The sequence below is a fragment of the Arachis duranensis genome, chromosome 1 (genome assembly GCF_000817695.3).
Source record: "Arachis duranensis cultivar V14167 chromosome 1, aradu.V14167.gnm2.J7QH, whole genome shotgun sequence".
Classification (NCBI taxonomy): domain Eukaryota; kingdom Viridiplantae; phylum Streptophyta; class Magnoliopsida; order Fabales; family Fabaceae; genus Arachis; species Arachis duranensis.
The window spans coordinates 91544710-91558760 of NC_029772.3; positions in this window are offsets into that span (position 1 = coordinate 91544710).

Here is a 14051-nt window from a genome sequence, read left to right on the forward strand (position 1 = left end):
ATGGTATAATCTTTCATTGCCTTAATTACTGCCTCCCTTGAACTGAATTCCATCCTCACTGTGAACTCACCATCCGCCACAACAGGAAGCACTACATACATAAAAAATAATAAATTCTTTATTGTGTACTCAGTAATAAATCATTTATTACAACTAAATTAATAAACACACTTTACCATGTAAGATCATAATAGTCTTTTTTGTCGCTATTCTATCTACGTAAAGAACAACTAATTATAACTCATAACAAAGAACTATTAATTAATAAAAAAACCAAATGCTATACTCACAAATGACTATCCACATATCACATATATTACTTATCTGACATAATGATCTGCTACTTAAGAGTTTCATACAGCTATCTAGCTTTACGCACCTGGATTCATATATTGCGGAAACTCCGGTGCATGCATAGCCTCCAAATTCAACGACCGCATGAAAGAAGGCTCCTGAAACAGATGCGAGTTTGCTAGTGCATTTGCAACTGCCGCCACATCTGTGTTCATGGCGCCGCCAGCTTCATCTTTGTCTTCACCTTGACCAACGATCTCATAGTTACTTTCAAATTCATCCTCGCTTTCACTATTATAATCTTCCAACACAATGTTACGGTCCGCTTCAGATTACTCAAACTCAACATACAACTCGATATAAGACATTCGGTGGCGATTTTTCATATACATTGAAAACATTTCATGCATACTCGCTTCATCCGTCACGTACTTGGTCTAAAATTGAACGAACCCACCAAACACAGATAAAGGATACCTGTACAAAATACAGGATACTCTTCTAGATCTTTGTGAATCTATCTTCTCACAAATCACACATTTCAATTCCTCAAATGACAATGTGAACGGAATAACAATATTTACTGGATTTTCACACACAAATTGAACTCCTTCATATGTTTGCAACAAAATCTGTCCGTAACAATAAATCTTCAACACAACTCTGTCATCCATATCAGTATACGTACTTGCCTATTCTCACACTCACTGAATTTTTTTTTACAAGAATGACGGAGAAGAATAAGAGGAGAGGAGGAAGAACATCAGCTGAGACTGAGACCGGCGATGAAGAAATGAGGCTTCTATGATCTTTTTTTCATTTTATGTAAGCAGTTACAGGCAAATCGAACCCACCAACCGCATACCACACAAATCGCTCGGTCCGATTGGTGCACTCCCGTATTAAAAAAAAAATTTCTTCCCGAAATCGGTGGGTCCAATTACTATGCTATCTGTTTATAAAATAGGACTCCTACAAATCGGTGGGTCCGATTTGATATCTCTTTCTTACACAAATCGGTTCCTTCATCTCTCTTCCACAAATCGGTGGGACTGATTTGTGTTCCCTCCTCTATCTCCTTGAAATCGGACCCACCGATTTCTTCCTCCCTAAATTTCTAAAAATAACGCCGTCATAACAGTGTAATTCCCCCTTAATGATCATAATGCAGCATAACTCACACCACTAAATCATATCAAAAAATATCACCCACTTTGGCATACTGCATACTCATGTAATTTCTATATTTTTAACGTATATGAAGATAAAAACTATATTTTAAAAAAACTTATTATTTTAATGATTCTAATATTACTAATATTTTTTTAAATATAAAAAAATATTTAGACGATATCTTTAAAATATTTATTATTCGATCAAGTATTAACTTTTAGAATATTATAGAAAAAATCACTGTAGAATAGATTTTGAAAAAACTATCATTTATACTCATAAATTTTACGAACGCTAATAAAAATATTCATAAAAATTGGAAAGTGACTTTATACCTATGAAAGGTTGGATCCGTCTGTCGATAGTACCCAGACGTCATTAACTCATTTGTTCCGTTAACTTAAAGGCCAACATGACACATTTAGTGCTTACTTGTCTTTTGATTTTTAATTTTTATTTTCTAAGAACGTTCCGAGTGGATATAGGAAAGGGAGAAGAGAAGTTAGAGGTCACTTCGCGCCATTCCATTTTCTTCCTTACTACTTTTCTGCATGCCTTAGCAGAGAGAGACGTGAACCACCTACTAGGCTCCAACAAAACTGATATGAAGGTTGAAGATGGCCACTCTAAAATCCACAATCGTAGTCCGGTAGTGATCCTTTCGTGGCATGGGTGTGTCAAGACGATTGGAAGATAGTCGTCACTCCCACAGTGAGGGGTAAGTCATCTTCCTATAGTGCTAGTGCCCAATTTCTCATTTTAGTTACTAAATTTTTCTTTCACTGAACTCGTACACCATGAAATTGTTAACTGAAGTTAGGATTTTTTTGTTTCACTGATCACATAGAGTTTGTCACTGGAGGGTTGTGTTTCAATTTAAAAAAATTAGAAAAATAGTAGGTGTATTGTATGGTTTATTCATTTTTTGATGTTTTATTCATGTCTTCTTAATTTTGAAAAAAATTGGGTGTTGGATAATGTTATAAATAAATGGCTACTACCATGCATATCATGTTAGTGATACACCATAAAGGTAGACTTAAAAGGGAGTCAGATGGCAAGTTGTGTTATATACAAGGTGAAATTACTGATGTTAAGTTTGGAAAATTTATATAATGATCAAATATTATTAAAATATAAATTAAGAAGTTATTAAAATTATTATTAAGTATTTTATTTAATAATTTTCAATAGGTTGTTTGATGATTCTTGTTCAAGTATGCAGGAAACAAATTAGTTTTTAATATTGGGCTAAAATGCAATCAAACCCAATTTGATTATTGAATGACCAACTTTACACAAGTGTTATTTCACAAATAGTGGGTGAATATTAAAAGAGAAAGATCCGAAGAGACCCAAGTGATGAGAGTCCAGTTTGGTTACTAAACAAGCTTAGCCCAATAATAATTGTTCACTTCAAGTGGCTAAACAATTAAAATGCAAAGAAAAGAAGGAAATGGCTCAAAGCCTTAGTAACCCGTTCCATGGTCATAGATCAAAGGGAATTCAAATTGTCAAAGTCTTTATGCATTGGTAACTGGAAGCTAAAATTCAATTGAGTTTAATGTACTTTGAAAGCTCCACACGTTACATTATATTTTGGGTAATAGAAGTGAAAATGCAATTTGGTTTAATTCTATTTAATGCTTCCACCAAAAGCTTTATTTCTTCTTTTCTTCTCTCTCATCTCTCCTTCAATCACGCCAATCATCAAAGAAGAAGATAAAAGAAGATATCAAAAGAAAAAGACTATGAAGAAAGGCTCAAAAAGATGTTTTCTACAAAAGAAAAGATTTGAAAAAAGGCTTCAAGATTTTGTTGCCAAGAAAAGAAGCAATCCGCTTTTGTCAGGAAGAAGATCTAAATTGATAAAAGTTTATTTCCATTTTTGTTCCTCCAAGAGGAAGATAGCATCTGAACCTCAAGAAGGGTAGAAGCAAAAATGGAAACCCTGAAGCTATCTTGGGTCAGAACCACATCAACGCTCATAATCAATTATTGGGGCCAAAGTCAAGATCAATGACCAAGATTGAAAAAGATGGATGAAAAAGAATGAGAGAGATGCATGCAACGGATTCAGGCGATCTCTCTCTCTCCTCTGGTGAAGCCGCCGCTACTCTGATGTTGGAGAAGATAGTGCTAGGGTTGAACGTAATTCAATCTTGGAAGCTTCACTCTTCTATATTAAGGGTGAACGGCCAAGGGTTGAACATAAGGAGTGAGAGCACACATTTGGGTTCCCATAGCTCTTTGAGCTGTTTATTCTTCTCCTTCATGGATTTCATTGAATATTTTTTTCTCAGTTTAGTCTGTCTTTGTTTCATTAGTAAAAGGCAAAATGTGAGGTTTTGTAAGGAAAATTCAATGAGTGAAAAAAAGTAGAAAGTTAAAGAAAAACCATAGTTATCTCAGAAATTCTTTATATGCATTTTTGTTTTGTTGTCATGATCCTGAGGAAATTTCCTTACAAGTTGGGTTAGCACTTTGCGGTTAAAAGCTAGGTTTGAGTCCTAGTCAAGTTCAGGTTAGATAGAATCTGGACTTGTTCCATTGCAAGTTGGGTTAGCACTTTGCTATTGAAATCTTGGTTTCTGTCCAAGTCAAATTCAGATTGGGGTTAGAATATGGATTTGTCCCTGATAGAATTGGATAGATCCTAGGAAAATAATTGGTGTTTGTAATATGTTAAAGATAGTGAAATTTTATCACTGTTGTGATGGAGGCTGGATGTAGGCTACATTGCACCAAGTAACTGAACCAGGATACATTTGGTGTTATTTCTTCTTCTCTGCTTTGTTTCTATTTCTGTTACTCAGGAGATAAAATGAAAAATGTCTCTCAACTTGTTACGAGACAAAAGTAAAAATATCTCCTGAAGTCTATTGAAAAAGTAAAAGTAATACTCAGAAAAAATGAAGCTAAGATTCAACCCCCCTCTTTTCTTAGCCATTGATTACCATTAACTAAGGTGGATAGAGTTAACGTGGATACCTGAATGACTTCTTCAATAGTGACCTACTGAAAGGCATTGGGTATCCAATTATCTTTGATTTCTATTGACGACAGCCTGGAATGGAAATTGATGGTGATTTGAGACTTCTGCGACTTAAAATTGATATTGTTAAGATGTATGAAGCTACTGTGGAGAATGGGCATAGCATTGAATTATACACAGAGCACTCCATCAGCCAAGCAGATGTTATAGATACGAATGACGAAGGTAGTGTAAAATCACCTGGTGAGGTTAATGTTACTCCAGAAAAAGGAGGAAAATTTGTGCTAAGAGAACTCTAACTCCAAAGAAGGCAAAAGGTCCTGGAAGAACTCTCCAACTGAGAAAAAGGAGGAAAATTTGTGCTAAGAGAACTCTAACTCCAAAGAAGGCAAAAGGTCTTGGAAGAACTCTCCAACGGAAGGATTATAAACTGAGGCCCAAAGTGCAGAAGAGACCCATGTTATAAATAAGGCCCAATCAGATGCCAGCCCAAATCCATCAGCCTTGGCTACCATACCTGAACCTGACAAGTAGAATTTTGAGGACCTTATGAACAGACAACCACCACCAAATATCACCTCCCAACCTCTAGAAACACCTTCCCAACTCCCTGAACCAAATGTGCAGTCCCTACACAACCTGTATCTGAAGAATCTGCTACACCAAACACACGTCTAGCAATATCTATTCCTCTTGACCATGGAAACTTGGGGGACATATCTGTGCAGTTTGACATTGAAAACAATGTCCAACCAAAGTCATCAACATACACAGAACCACCCTTTAACTCTGACAATCCATAAGATGAATTGCTCATCTAATATGTCCCTTTACCACAGAATCAATCCTCCTCCCAAACCATGCTTGAACCACAGCCAACCCCCCAACTAACACTCCTTCTACCAATCCATCTACCATAGTCAATGCTCTAGAAACACAAAATAACAACACAGAGGAAGCTACTGGAGGAAGTAGGAGAAAACAGATAAGGAGATCTACTAAGAGACTCCATCCAACTAGACAAACATTTATCCCTAATACAGATTTGAATCAACCTCCATCAGTATTCATTTAGGTAGATGGGGGGATACTCAGATGATGAACCTGGTGTTCATTGTTATGAGTCAGAGGACCTCCACAGCATTGCAAGTGATGAGGATGACTAAGGAAGATCATTTCCACAGGGCAATGCTGATGCACCTATTAAGGAAGTGAAGTTGGAGCTTGAAATGGAGTTTAAGACTCTGCAATAGTTCAAGAAAGCCGTAAGAAAGTTCAATATTAACCTTGGGAGAAGTATTTTTTTTCAATGGTTGATTCAACTAAATGCAAAAAGCCATTTTCTATGATGAAAACTGCCCATGGCAAATTTACTGTGCCAAGAGATTATATTCGGTGAGTTGTCAAATCAAAACCTTTGTTAAAGAGCATACTTGCCCTCGGAACTTGCATTGTAAATTAAAATTATAAAAATTGCTCATGTATTCTCATATTGGTCATAACAACAGAGGATGTGACAAGAAGAAAGAAGCTATGGCTAGCGGAGGAGCTGCAGCAGGTAGTGGTAGTCAGCATCAGGATGCAGCAACAACAACTGAAGGTATGGCTGTTGATGATCTTGATGAGGATGCTGCCAGGGAGCAACAGATATATTGGAAAGAAACTTTAGAGGCTGCAGATGCTGAAGCATTAGCTTCAGATTCACCTAATGTAAGTTTTTTGTATTCACTCTTTTCTTCCACTTATTAGCATGAAAATAAATTTATCTTGCACTAAATATTTGACTTAATGTAATTATCGTACATAGGTGAATGTTGATGTGGTGAACTCTATGAACCCTTCTGAAGAACCTATGGCAGTAAGACTTCCACCTTCCAGGTTTTCTACTGCACATGTGCCATCTAGACCTATCATAAAGCCAACCATGTTCAAGCGACTAATTAGGAAGAGAAACGTTAAAAGGCCACCACCGTCACAACCTTCTCCCCTCAGACCTGCCCCACCACAACCTACTCCCATAATGCCTACCACACCACAACCTTCTCATGTTATTCCTACACCACCAACTAACCAACCTCCTCCAAGAGTTACCAGACAAATAATGCATGGTGTAAGTCGAGGGACCACTACAAGATTTATGCAATTTATGCCAACTCCACCATCCACAATTCAAACAGCAGACAGATGACTAGTACCTAGGTTCTGCCCACCAACATGAGCATATTCAAGTGGCAACAACGATGGGGGGTTCTAGTGGCAGTAGTAACTCCACACCCAACAAATAGGATTTTCTAGTGTGACTTTATGTTTTGATCAATGACTCACTGTAATGAGAGCTTTAAAACTCTGATACTATGATTTTTTTGTAACTTATTCCTAGTGCTTATATTGCACTACTTGATGCTTTCATGTTCATGGTTTGTATTGGTACTTTTAAGTAATTTGGATTTGCTACTTTCACATCAAACTCATAGACTTATTTTGAGGCTTTTGTTGATAAATGCTTATGTTAAAATTATTTAAAGGTTTATTATAACATATGGAATGAACTTCTTTTATTTAGTTCTATTTTCAGGTTATATTTTCGTTATTTAGTATACAATATTGAGTTTCTGGCTAGATTTGTCAATTCACGACATTTTTATGTGTTGTTTTGTCAAATTTGTGTTACATCCAATATCACAGATATCAAATACATTAACAATTATGGACATTAATGTCATAACATAACTTGACTTTTCCACAACAAGTGAAGATATTAACAGAGTTTTAAAGTTCATCATCATTGAAACCAAATAGCCACAAAAAGACCCAGGACAACATGCACCATACGCACAATTACATATTGATTAATTGGAGCATATTCAAGCCTACACAAATCAACAAACTAAAGAAAATTGTTATAATCCATGACCTAATAGTTCTAATTTCATCTTGGAGCTTCCCCATCTTTAAGAAGATCTTCACACTATTCTCTTAAATCTCTCTTCTTTGCCTAATGATGTTGACCTCTTGGTTAGCACAGCAACTATCTTGATTTTTTCTAATAAGGGCTCTTGCCAATCCCCCTTCCAGCCTCCGTCAATCTCATCCACCCATACAAAATACTCGCAATCTATCGTCTGTAACGTGAAAGGGAGGAATAAGGAATCGTTCACAATAAGTTAACCTAAACAGAAGCATAAAAACAAAAAGACTTACCTTCCATAGAGGACACCTAACAAACCATCTCCTAGGATTTGTTAAGGTTCCAGATTGTAGCAACACCATATCCTGTCCGCAAAAGCATCTCCCAAACAAAGTCTTCTCTTCACCCCTCTTGGAAGACGAAGCCCCTTCTCCGCTGATGCTTCCATTCGAAGAACAATGGTTACCTATGCTTCTCCTAAACATTATAGGGTTTCCAATTTCAAATTTGGGAAATAATTGAGGATAAATTAGGAAAATGAGTGATGTTATAACGGTAACAACATGCTTGAACATATCAGATTGTTGTCTCATAGCCAGGTAAGCACTTAACGTGCCATGTTGGCCTTTAAGTTAACGGAGCAAACGAGTTAATGACATCCGGGTACTATCGACAGACAGACCCAGCCTTTCATGGGTACAAAGTCACTTTCCGTCTTCTATGGATACTTTTGTCAGCGTTCGTAAAGTTTATGGGTACAATTTATAATTTTTTCGGTTGTGGGACCTCTAATATCCACAAAAAATAAGAGTTTCTTTTAAATGCCTTTCATGATGAACTTCTCGCACAATGAAGACTCCACAGCAAATGGTTGCCGTTGTTGATGTATTCTAAAGGTGTGACAAATTGGAGGAAATAATTATTCACTGCCTAATTGGGACAATTCACTTAAACAAAATATTTAAAGAAACATTTTACCATAATACAATTTTAAAAAACGGAAGACGCAATTGCAACTTTTAAAAATATATCAAGCTAGTAACTGCTCGCCATAACCGACAATATTTCTTCGTAAGTATCTCAGGATGAATCCCAGTAAGTACGTCGAGGGCAGGGTAAGGCTCCCACACAATCTAAAAATTCAACACCCTCGTGCGTTAGAATATTATTGATGCGTGAGCATCTTCTTTATCTTTTCCTAGTGAATTTGCACTTGAATTGCTAAGTTTAATCAAGACTTAATATATTTTAGCCACTATGAATAATATTTTGAGTCTTGTGTAATTCTGTTTATTTCAGGTGGCATTTTAGACAAATTTCGCAGAGTTTAAGCCAAGGCTAGAAAATGGAGAAAATGAAGAATTGATGATGTCCACTCCACGCTGAACTTGGAATTTTCCAAGTTCAACGTGGAGCACTAACCCTCCATCCAGTCAAGTTCGGCCTTGTCCTCCAAGTTCTGCGCGGAATCCACGCACACAAGGGAGAAAGTACATACGCCACCACGTTGAACTTGGGAATTTCCAAGTTCAGCGTGGATTCAGAAGAAACACATGGAAGCAATACGGCTTCTTCCATGCTGAACTTGGAAATTTCCAAGTTCAGCGTGGATCCTGATAATGCAAGTGGTCCCCAATCTTCTTCCAAAGGCTGCACGCATAGTTTAATTAATTTTGATTAAATTTTTATTTTATTTTAAAATAGGAAAAGATATTATTTTAGTTTTAGAAAATAAATTTTAAATTAATTTGGATTAAATATAAAAGGAAAAAGAAACTTCTCTTCTGGAATTTTTTTATTCCATCTCATCCCAAAAATTCACAGTTTACCAGAATCTTAGTTTTCACTCTTTTCCACGAGCAACTAAACCTCCACTGTTAAGGTTAGGAGCTCTGTTTATTGTATGGATTGATTCTGTTCCTCTAATTGAGTTCTGGTATAACTTGGAAAAGCTCTTTACTTGAACAACAGCTTGAAAATAATTTTTCCTAAATTCTAATTATTTGGACTTAACGGGATATGTGACATATAATCTTCTTATATTTGGATAATTAGGATTTTTGTGGCAGAATAACTAGAATTAAACTTCACACTCTAATTGGAATTAATTGACCAAGGAATTGGCAGTTGATGAATTTTATAGGAGACTAAAAAGGTCTAAGGAATTAGGGTTTAGTCATATATGGTTTGCCATGAATTAAATCTTGCATGATTAAAATAGTTAGTAAGAAAAGTCAATCCGGAAAATAGATAACTCTGAAACCTTAACTGTTTTCTCCATATATTATTCACATCAATTTACTGCTTGCTTTTCTGATTCTCTGAATTACTGTTTAATGTTTTTGAACACTCAAACACCATTTTCTGTTTGTCTAACTAAGTAAATCACTTAACCATTGTTGCTTATTCCATCAATCCTCGTGGGATCGACCCTCATTCACTTGAGGTACTACTTGGTACGACCCAGTGCACTTGCCGGTCAGTTTGTGGGTTATAAATTTCACACCAATTATATACAGTCAGAATGGTAAACCGCCACTTAAGAACCAACCACACACATGAAACTTACATTTCGAGCGCTCAATCGATCTAATGCAACGCGATAATGTATAACCATTTGCTCCTTCCCATCATTTGGTGGTAAGTATGTTGCCCACCTAAATTATAGTAAGTGGTAAGATGAAGGTTTAACACGACATATTATAAACTTGAAACAAATAAATGATACTTGGATGCCAACATAAATGAAAAATCCTCAAACCCATGTGGCCTCAGAGAGGGAAACCGCTATAAGATCCAACTCTATAACAGCTGGAGAGGACCTGCCAAGTTGGTGACATTTCTGTTCGTCACCCAATACATGCATCGACAATCATGCCAATGCAGCGAAACCCCAACTATAACTGCATATGTCATAAATATTCGCCACAAAAGGTAACCACCGAATATGAACCCAGTTCGCACTGTTGTCCCCAAATAACTGAGTGGACAACATCATAATATAGGCACGTGCCTATATGCGAACAATATCGTCGGTCGCATCAGTTGGTAATACCCTAAACCTCTCATGGAACCATGTGAAGTGGACTATCATCTGCTTGACCTTATTCGGCGGTGACAGCTCACCAAATAACTCCTAAAACCATTCCCAAGCTGGTCGGCCACCCTCCATGAATTTTTTAAACTCAGTTAGGCACCCAATAATGGCCTTCCCATTGACAGACAACCCAAGCTGAAATGTCACATATTGCAGTGTGACGGTGCACTCTCTGAAAGGCATATAAAAAGTGTGCATCTCAAGACGCCACCTCTCAATGAATGTTCTCACCATAGGCTCATCCAACCAGAAAACAACGTCTGTTCAACCTGGCTAAGTGATACAAACCAGCCCTCTCCAAATAAGTTATAATCCGTTCATGCATGGGTATATTTTGTTGCCACTAAACGTTATAGATACACCTACTCGACTGTACCATACAATAAAAATAACCACAACGTAATTAAACCCTTCTTGATACACAAATAAACCATAAATAAGTACACTAAATAATTAAAATTACATAATTAAACAATTAAAAAGAACCCTAAACGCAATAACACTAAATAATTAAAAATTATTCTACTTCATACATGCATAAACAATAAATAACATCCGTAGCCTCTCTAATTACAAAATCACAACAAAGTCTAACATTCCATCCGCATCAAATCTAACACCCTATTAATAAATCTTAAGTTATGATATTGTCGATGTCCTATACGCTACAACATACTACATTCTATATTCCAAAGTCTAATACTAAATTATAAATATTAATTATATATTTTATTTTTCATACCCTACATTTTAGATCCTAAATTCCAAAGTCTAATATTCAACTATAAAAATTAAATTATAAATTCTAACTCGTATACCCTACATACTATATTCTATTTTACAAATTCTAATACTCAGAAAAATAAGAACAAGCTAACCTCATTGACAATGGCACCGGCAATGTGGACAACGCCATTCAGTCGGTGCAAGCTTTGTTCATCTACCATGATGTCCAATTGAAGGTCACCATTGAGAAAATTCGAATTTGCTCCCAAAGTCCTCCTCTCTCTCTCTAGAATTTCCTCCCTCTAACAATATTAACACTCCGTCCCAAATGAAGAATCCGTGGCTAGCTATCGCGGTTTTATAGGCCCTTTGAACGTAAACCGCGCCTGTCTCCAACAATTTATGAACAAGCAACACAACACACATAAACTGCTGCTGCCTATAGCGGTTTCTACAGACACCCTATTTCCCGTAAATTGCGGCTACCAATAGTAGTTTACGTATTACTCTAATCCGCTGCTACCACTGCTACCAGTAGTGACTTCTATAAATTAGTGAAAGTTGCAATTGCGTCTTCCATTTTCCAAAGTTGTATTCTGGTAAGATATTTCTCTAAACATTTTATTTAAGTGAATCGTCCGCCTAATTGAATCTTCGTTAGCAAAAGAGGTTTGGAGAAAGGTTGAATTAGAAGCTTGCCTTGTTCCTGGTGGAACTGATGATTTCTGGAGAAGATGGATGAAATTCATGAAAATATTTTAGATGGGGACTGAGACTGAGATTGAGAGATTGACAAGATGTTTGAAAACTCTTTAAAATTCAATTCTCACAAGAATTGAATTAAATTTTAGCGTTTGAAACAAAAAATAAATAAATTAGTTTAAATAGAATTCAATTCAATTTTATTATTTTCTCCCAAAATCAATTCCTATCTAGCTAATTGGGTGTGATTTGAAATTCTATCTTATTAAGATTTCACTTAAAATATAAAATGTCCAAAATATCCATTTAATCTAGTTTCTTTTCTTTTTACTCACTTAGTTTTAAAATTTTCCACCTCCCAACAGCACCTCCACTCTTCTTCACTTCCGTGCAGACGTGCTTCATCTCCTTTCCTTCCGGGCAAACGTGCTTCATCGATAAGGTATGTATTTCTTTGTTTCATTGTATATGAATTGCACCTAGATAATATCACATTCAGACTTTAAACTATTGCTCTTCTTTCCTTTCCAGAGATGTGTTTTTTGTGCTTTGCTTCATCGTATATGTAATATGTATGCTTATTTATATATATTTGTTTCTACTCAAACTTAAACATTGATTCTGTTGAACACGTTGCGTATGTTTATATATATTTTTTTTTGAAATACTTGTAGGTGTAACATGAATGAATTTGACGAAACAAAAATCTTAGCTTTAGTTGTTTATATAGATTATTTAACTTGTATGCAATATAGAAAGCAGCATATGTCTCTGATTAAAAGACCAATCGCTCAATCTCAGTGATATAATAGAGATCATGTGTGAGAGGAGTTGATAACTTAATTAAAAGCATATTATAACCCACGTTCTATAATACATATGAGTTATGATGCTTTTAAGAAATTAGTTGGTATACATCGTGAAATAAAACTTTTTAGAGATATCCAATATAACTGTTTTGAGGAACAAATTGCAAAGTTTTACATAATTTTAAGTGGTAAAACAAGTATTTGAATAAGAAGTTTTTTTTCGTCGATCTACTGAAACAATCAGTCGTCATTTTCACTAAGTTCTTAAAGCTATAATAACACTTGAAAATCATTTTTTAGTTCAACGAGATGGTACGGTTGTTCCATCAGAAATTCTTTATAAAAAAAACTCTATCCATATTTTAAGGTAATTTTTTAAAAATAAAATTCATTTATTACTTTTTTGTATATTTTTTGTATTTTGAAATGGTCATATCACTAATTTTCATTAAAATTTTTAGAATTGTATCGATGCTATAAATGGAACACATATTCTTGTTAAAGTTTTAAAAGAAGATATGTCAAAATATAGATGAAAGAAAAGTTGCCCGATAATTACTATATTGGCAGCTTGTATATTTGACTTAACATTCTCCTATGTGATGCCTGTGTAGAAGGGCTCGGTTTCGGATTCACGAATTTTAAATAATGCACTACGTAGGAAAGATAATCTAATTGCTTCTCAAGATATTAATTTTCTAGTAATTTTTTTATTTTTAATAAGCATTTTTCTAGTATTAGTTAAGTAAATAGTTTAAATTCTATTTTTATGTAAATTTTACTTAACAGATGCTAGATATATACTGAGGTCTAGTTTTATCACTCCATATCGAAGTACTCATTTAAAAGAATATTCATAACACTCTCCTAAAAATCCGAAAGAGTTATTCAATTTAAGACATTCATCAATCATCATTGCATAATGTAATTGAAAGAGCTTTTGGAATTGTGAAGAATAGATGTTCTATCATAGCAAAAATGGCTATATATGATGTAAACACTGTGAGCAAAATTGTTGTAACTTGTTGCATTCTTCATAACTTCTTAATGAATTTTTATCTAGACGAAGCACCTATTACACAAGTTAAAAGGGATCTCAATAATAGTACACCTGAACGAAATTTTACAAATATTAAAATTGTTAGAGGTGAAGATGGACGAATGGGAGAAAATTTGAGAGACTCTATAGCCGCACAAATGTAGAACAATTACATTATTAAATGAGTTTTAAGTTTTTTTGAGAGACTATATTATTAAATATTTTTGTATTAAACTTGAGTTTTATGTATCATTTGAATTATTACTTGTTTATGCAATGACAATTAGTTTATGTATCGTTTGTTTATT